Here is an 8,594-nt window from a genome sequence, read left to right as displayed (position 1 = left end):
AACTTAAAATTATCTGATGCTATGGTTATGTGGAGTGTTAATAGATAAAGAAAAACCACCTAAAAAGCACATGCATATATACCAGATGCTATTCAAAAATTATTCAGAGGCAGTTTGCAACCTACATTTAGCACAAAGAGATTGATTCCCCACTTCACGGATTCTGATCAGAACCATTGATTATTAAGAGATCTATATTAGAATTCACTTGCATATCACATGTCTGAATAACAAGGTAGTCACAGCAAACATGACATTCGGAAAGCATACCTGGAACTTGTCAACAGTTGAGGGAGTGCATGTAGTAGATGAGGTTTGGGCATGAAACTCAAAAGTCCAAAATACCACTTAGATTTGAGTTTTGAGGACAATAAATACTTAATGAGTTTTGGGACAAAATTTGAATCTAAAGACCCAAAAAATTATGTATCAATCAGTTCTTAACCCCTTTTGAGATTGGTGGATATTATGAATTTAGTCTCTGCCCCTGAGGTATAGGTAAATGGTGCAATTTGAAGTGATCAGATATGCTAAAGAGGCATGCAAAACAAAGGAGGCCATGGTATCATTGAACAACTGTGCTTCTCCAAAACGTAGCACGTTTTACTGTGGAGTGACCTAGACACTAGACACACACACACACACACACACACACTCACACACAAACACACACACACAAACACACACACACACACACACACAAAACCCACAAACAATTGACTTCCTTTGTGCTGTGTGGGGCATGCTGGATTTATACAAGATATGAAGTGTATTCTCCTCAAGTAAGTTAAACTCAAACTCAATGAAAAATTTAGAATGCCTCCTCCTTTCTTGAGAAAGCATTCTGTGCATGAGTAATGCTTACATTTAAAGTTTAAGTGGGATGACTTGAAAACAGTAACAACGGAATCCCACTTTGATAACAGCATTTCAGGGATGTGTAGTGATTCAATTTTGATTTTATGAAACTGCAGTTGCTCAGGTCTCATGATTGTAGTATTGAACCAGGTCATTACTAGACATAACTCTGTAGGGACAGTAAGAGCTTGGAAAATTCTTCAAGTTGGAAAACCTAAGAAAGCATATTGGCAACAGCTTAATTCAAAAGGGAAAAACTTGTGCTTGGGTAAGTTCCTGTACCTAAGTCTGAGCAGCTGGTTCAAAGCAAAAGACAAACATTGCATGTAAACAAGGACTACTGGGGACAGAACCTGTTAATAAAATGAAGAAAGCTAAGGGCTTCAGGAAATGTGCATGAGGATGACTTTGAATGGTTGAAATTATATGCTATAAATTTAGTGGAACATATGAGAGGATGAATTTTTGGAATGGTTATCTCCTTAGGAGTGTAAACATTTGAGCTAAGTAAATGATGTAACCTAGGTAGGAAAGGGAAGTGATTTTCCATTCAGACATTGGAATTCCCTTCATGCCGAACATGAACATGGGAGGGTTTCAAAGAAATGATGAAGCAAATCAAGAGCTTCTGAGCATCCAGTAGGAGTCTCAGAGGATTAATTTGTTCTTGTTATGGGGGATTTTCAAGTTGATTATTGGAAATCAGTAAAGAGAAATTCAAATTCTAGAAACCAAATTTTGTAAAAGTCTCATATTAGCTTTAGAAGACCGTCACCTGTAAAGGCTCCAAAAAGGCATAGCCAGATTCACCTTTTAAAATGTATTTCAATAGTTGACTTACTGCCTTTACTTTCTGTTCCCAAGGCCAGCCACAGAGTACGACTGTGGTGCTAAACCTTCAGCAAGAGAATTCTGCTTAGCTTAATTAGTGTGTTTTGTTTCTGTTTTGAGTTTTGTTTGCTTCAAGTATTAGTAATGTTGGTTTGGTTGGAAGTTTTGTTATTCATTCTTTATAAATTTTTGTTCTTTTGGTGAATTTGCAGTTCTGTTAATGTCATGCACATTACATTATGATTGTATCATTTAAGCCCTTTTTGAAAAAAATTAATATATATTTTTCAGAATAAAATGTGTTTTTCAACTCATAAGAAACAAGTTTTTTCTTGTGCAGTGTTGCATCCTGTAGTCCCAGAAACCATATGCAGATATAGATCACTGAAATTTGCAGGGTCTTGAGATTCATAATTGTTCCCAGCAAGCCAGAGGTACATGTGTGAAATGGCCTTTCGATGTGTCTAGTGTGGCCTACTCTGTATACCAATTTCATCATGGAAAAGGTATCCATACTGTATCCTTTTGGTCATATATTTCGCTATTCCTAAAGTATAGTACTTTAAGATTGATCACATAGAAAAAATTAATGAGAAAATCAACAGTATTGCTCTAATGATTTTCAGGAAATGAAAACCCTCACCAATGGATTAGAAATGAAAATCAGGAAAATCAGACGTAATCTGTCTCTGGTTTCATGAAATATCATCTCAGTGGAAACCACATAGAAGAGATAATGAATTCCATGATTTTAAAAACCTTTTTTATACTTAGTTTTTATGTTGTTGGCCTTGATTCTGTATTTGGTGCCTATTGGGGATAGTTGTTTGGTTCAGATTATTATCTTTGCCATTATTATTGCTATTATTTCTTTATAAATAAATGTTTCACTTGACGTAAGTGCTATATAACACATACATGCAATTCACAGCACGGTTCAAGAGTATGGGAACTGCAAGACCCAATCAGGGAAGATGTTCCTGTTCATCGAGCCCACATTTAGTGATGCAAAAATACCAAAGAAATCCTCAATCAACTCCCTTTGAAACATGGTCTTCTGGAATTTGTAGACATCACAGCCACTAACAACACAAATGCGATTCAAGATTACGTACAGCAGCTCACTGGAGTGAGAATAGTTCCTTGGGCCTTCATAGGTAAAGAAAAACTGCATAGACAGATGCAGTGATCTAATCTCCCTCGAACAGAATGGGGAGCTGATGACTTAACTGAAGCAGATTGGAGCTCTGCCGTTATGAAAGGGGTGGCAGGAAAAACCCATGCTGACAGCAAACATTCCATCATGCTGATGCCAGTTAACCGGAGAGATGATGTGCATCATGGAGGATGTCACTATTTTCTTATGATTGGGATTCTCAATAAATTGGTTTTATTCTATTACTCAGTGGTAAAGTCTGATGCTGTTTGCCTGCAACCATTGGGTAGGGAAGCTTAACAGATCACACAGGATTGACTATCCATTCTTCATGTGCTGATATGTCTCTACCTCTAAGCCCATATTTAACAATCCAGTGGATCTAAATCTCCTGTGAATCAGTTACTGTTTTTCTAACATGCAAATCTGCTGAGGTGATTTTGCAGACGTCCACTTCCTAATGATTATTAAAACAATGAATGTTGTGAAGTTGTTTATGATCAACACACTGGCCTTTCCCTCCTCATACATGTACTTCTGCATTTACAGCTCTCAAACTTTCCCTACCACAACCCACAGAAGTCCACACTTGTATGAGGATGCTGTCTGAAAACAGATGAAGAGCTTTAGCAGAGATTTTCCTCACTGTAGCAATATTAACAGACACAGCAGACCATATGAAGAATTCAGCTCTGTTCACGAACTGGTTAATTGCCAAGGTAATCCCAAACAGTTGTGAGTACATTCTAGTCAGAGTCCCAGAAAACTCAAATATGAAATGCAAAATTACAGAGCTCTCCTTCAAAGACTGTCTATGAAAGAAGTTGCATGCAGAACACTGTCCAAAAATATTTGTTCCATTCACACTTTTACATTTAGATTTGACGTCTTGCAATGACGTGTATTAACCATGGAACTGCACGTCTCTTCTCTGGTCTCCAGTGAGAAGGATTCATTGCTAAAAAAGATGTATCTGCAGATGACTAAAAAAATAACAATAAAGAATAGATCTTGATTAAAGATCTGGGATAAAGATGCAACATCCTACCACAAGGATATATATATATATATATATATATATATATATATATATATATATATATATATATATATGTATATGTATGTGTATATATATATATATGTATGTATGTATATATATATATATATATATATATGTATGTGTATATATATATATATATGTGTGTGCGTGTGTTTGTGTGTGTGTGTGTGTTTGTATGTGTTAAATGTCAGACTTGTATGTCTATTATTTTAGGAAAGCTTGAAGATTATTTTTAATGTCGTTTTGAATCTGTTCATAAGGATTTTATTGAGAATATGTGTGTATCGGTGTAAATTAGTCTGTAATACTCAGTCTTCCTCTCTTTCTATGGGTCGTCTGTAATTCTTTCTCCCTCTCTCTGTACCTTTCTGTTTACCTCATTTTCCCCCTGCCTCACTCTCTCTTTTTTTCTCTGTCAACTGTTGGATAATACCAGATTCAAAATAGAAATTTAATGTATTCAATCCTTTTGTCTACTTTATGGAATCGTCTAAGAAATTCAATTCTCTTTAAATGTATAATCAAATTATTAACTGAATACATGTGGTCCTATGATATTTTAGGAGGGAGATATTAAGGCCCGACTCTGTGTCATTGTTCAGTATGGTGCTGTTTAAATTATGCATATTGAGGTGATTTAATACTGGTGTATGCAATACATCTAGTAAATCATTAATGGTTTAAAAATTAATCTAGATTTGGGACTATAATATAAAAAGTTTTTTCTCCACCTCTCCTCTCTTCTCTTTAAGTTTGTTAATTCTACCATTTCTTTAACTAACTTGGCCAGAGGTAATGACAATCTTGTTAATACATTCCACCAATGAACACTTCCTTTCATTCACTATATTGTTGTCCTCATTTTATTGATTTCAGCCATGATGAGTTGGATATACATGCTATACCCCTTCCACAAGACTCAAAGTCCACCCTGAAACAAGATGTAAAGAGACTGTAGGCGCCCAAAATGTGGGGGTGATCACAGGGAAATCGTGTCTTCAGGAAACACAGAGTGCTGACCTCGTGAAACATAGCAGCTGTGGTTCCCTGCATAGCTTCAAGACAGTCAACAGTGCAGAATGCAGTGTAAATGCCTGAAAGCTGTTACTCCTAACTGACACACTGTGGACAGTTAGTGTGTTCTGTTGGAGGGTTGAACAATTTTTGTAAGGGATCATCATGGGGATATTAAACAGTATTTTAATGTAGAAGGAATACAAAGGTAGGATTCAAAGAAATATAGTGATGTGGGTAAACTAAATGGGAAAATTATTATCAAAATACTTTGGTGGATATTCTCAAAAAAATAAAACAATTAAATATATTACTCAATATTATGTACATAGAGAATGTTTCATTATAGAGGGATGTTTCACAAAGTGACCTTAATGAATTATGTTAGTTACAACAGATCTGCCAATTCTGTGAGTTTAGTGAGAGCACATTATATAATTTGACCATAGTAAATTTAAAGTGGCTATTTTCAAAAATAGTAAGCGTTGTTTCCATGTACACGTTCAAAAATGGGCTTCTATGAATCATAATGTAAAGACACTCTACATACAGAAAAAATAAGTAATTGTGTACATATCTAAACAAAATATTCACAATTGAATTGAATCCTTATACATTACAGAAATGCAAATCAAAATTATTCTGAATTTTTTTCATCCCTTTCAGAAATCTTAGTTTAATAACACATGAGCCAACTTATCTTTACTGTGTTATTGAGAGAGGAGAATATTGCTATTCTCCTTTTGGAAATGCAAACTTCTACAGCAACTTTAGAAATCAGTACGATGTTTCTTCATGAATGTAGAAACGGATACACCTAAAGATATAACTTGAGGATATATATCCAAATGATGATTTATTCTATTATAGAGACCCTTGATAATTTGGAGCTATTCATGTTGTTCTTTAACAAATGAATGAATAAGGAAAATATGGTGCATTGACAGACAAGAAAAGGAAAGCATGTAATATTCAGGACCGTGAATGGGTCTTGTGAAAGTCATCATAGATGACTTAACCTAGATGAAAAAGGGAAAATGGGATACTTATTCACTTAATCTGTATGTTAATTCAGCAAAATGTGTATCTGTATGATCAGTTTAGTGTCCGTTGTCCTCATTTTGGGAAGTACAAGTGCAATTATGAATTACTGAGGGACACTGTCAGGAACAGAAATGTCAAATGTGAAGAGACAGGGAAGAGGGCGACAATGGAGGAAATATAGAGCTGTACAGCTAAAAGTGAGAGAAATTTGAGTCATAGAATGGAAACCTAATGAAGTAGAAACACATTTTTTAATTTTTTTTCAAAGTTAATAACAATAGGTACAGGGACAGAAGATAAAATATTGATTGGGTTTATCTATGTAAATTTTCAATAATAAGTACATCTCAAAAATTATAGATTTCAGCTTTCAGTAAACCTGTAGTACAGATAATGACTATATAGTCCTTAAGGAGTGAGATGTGAATGTCTTTGTTGGAAACATAAATGTATTACATTATTCGTTTGTTACAATAATCTATTCATTTGTTTACATTTCAAATGTCATTTCCCCAATTTGTCTTTCTTCCTTGTATCACCCAATCCATTCTGAACCTCTTTCACTCTAAGATGGTGCTCCCCCATCTATATGCCCACTTCCACTTTAGTCCTCTACCATCCCCCTTTTCTGGGATATGACGTCTCCACAGGACCAACTGACTCCCTTCCTAAAGATGGAAGAAGAGGCAGTTGTCTTCTCCATATGCTCTATGATCTATGTAGCAGAAGCCATGGCCTGGCCCAAGAATACACTAGTTTGTGGTAAATTTCCTGAGCCTCTGGAGGGTAAACGTAATTGATAGTGTTGTTCTTCTTATTAGGTTCCAATCCCCTTCAGATCCTCAGGCAATGCCCTAACCATTCTTTTCTGGCTCTCAGTTTCTGTTAAGTGGTTATCTGTATGTGAATCTGTCACCACCAGGTGATGACAGAGTTCCTCAGAGGACAGACATATTAGGGTCTTATCTGCAAGCACAACTTGACATCAGGAAAAGTCTGAGGATTTGGAGTCTGTGGATGAAATTGTTCTTATGGTCGGGTGGTCTCTGGATTGCCTTTCCTTCAGTCTCTGCTCCTTTTTTTGTCTTTGCATTTTTTTAGACTTTGGACATCTATAGGTTAAAGATTTTGAACTGTGTGGGCATCACCTGCTCTTCACGGGTGGGCATGTCTAGCTAAAGGAGGCAGACTCTTGTGGTTCTATCTCTTTGGTGCTTAGTATTTCAACTACCACCATCCCACTAAATTTATGGGACCCTCTTGCATACCTGGCATCTGTGACTTTCCTTGGGATACCCAAGTTCAACACCCACCACTAATGCTTATTTTTATTTATCCCAATTTTCCTCTAGATTTCTCTCTTTTCTCTTTATATTGTTTCTACTTTCCTTATTTTGTCCATCCTTCTCTACTTCTAGCAAGGTCCCTCCATTCCACTGTCTTCCATTATCTTTTTGCTCTCTCTTATAAGTGGGTTGCAAGAATCCACAGTTTGGCCTTCTAACATGTTACCCTCCATGTGATAAATGATTTGTGTATTGGGTATACTGATCTTTGGGGCTATCATCCACTCTCACTAAGTACATCCCATGTTATGTCCTTTTGATCTCTGTAATTCACTAATTTCCAGGTCCATCCCTTTGCCTACAGAGTTCTTGGTTTCCTCATTTTAAAAAACTGAGTAGTATTTCTTTGTTTAAATATAGCACAATTTCTGTTTATATTCCTAAGTTGAGTTGATGTATGTCACGATTATTGCCAGCATTTGACTTATGTAAATAAGGCTGCCATGAACATGTTCAACCACATGTCACTGTTATATGTGGATCATCTTTGAGTATTTGCATTGAAGTGAGTGGTAAAGCTGGGTCTTCAGGCAATGGTATTTGCAACATTCTCTGAACCTCCACTTTGATATCCAAAGTGGCTATAAAGATACCAATCCCACCAGCAGTGGAGGAGTGTTCCATTTTCTCTACATCCTAGCATACTCTGCTACTGCATTAGATTTTTGTCTTAGTCACACTGGTGTAATGTAGACTCAAAGTTCATTTCAGTTTTCATTTTTCTGATAACTAAGGATGTTGATCATTTCTTGATGTGTCTCTCAGCTACTGAGATTCCTCAGTTGAAAATACTTGGTATAGCCTTCTAATCCAGTTTAAAAGTTGGGTTACTTGGTTGTGTGGGAATTTACCTCTCTGAATTATTTCTATATTTTTTATTATGGCACTCTACCAGATATAGGGTTGTTTAAAGTCTTTTCCAAATGTGTAGATTTCTGTTTTGTCTTATTGGCAGTTTACTTTGCTTTAAAGAAAATTTTGACATTGACGAGTTTTCATAAATTGACTGGTGATCATAGAGCCTGAACCTTTGGTATTTGGTTCTAAAAATTTTCTCCTGTGCAAATGTGTTTTAGGCACTTTCGGACACTTTCCCTTCTGTTGGTTTCAGTGTATATGGTTTTATATAGATTTCCTTGATGCACTTGGACTTGAACTTTTAAGAAAGAGTTAGAAATGGATCAATTGGCACTCAGCTATATCCAGACCAACCGTTAGGGAAGCATCATTTCTTAAAATGCTTTCTGTTATGTACAACATACTTAGTCATCAGGTAAATGCAAAT

General features: G+C 35.9%; 1 pseudogene; it reads left to right on the top strand.

Moving 5' to 3' along the window:
• Positions 1-1,438: 1,438 nt before the first annotated feature.
• LOC103694765 (uncharacterized) lies at positions 1,439-3,090 on the top strand (annotated as a pseudogene).
• Positions 3,091-8,594: the final 5,504 nt, after the last annotated feature.

The sequence above is a fragment of the Rattus norvegicus genome, chromosome Y (assembly GCF_021556685.1).
Source record: "Rattus norvegicus strain SHRSP/BbbUtx chromosome Y, alternate assembly SHRSP_T2T, whole genome shotgun sequence".
In the NCBI taxonomy this organism is placed as follows: Eukaryota; Metazoa; Chordata; class Mammalia; order Rodentia; family Muridae; genus Rattus; species Rattus norvegicus.
This window is presented reverse-complemented; position numbering and strand designations above follow the sequence as displayed.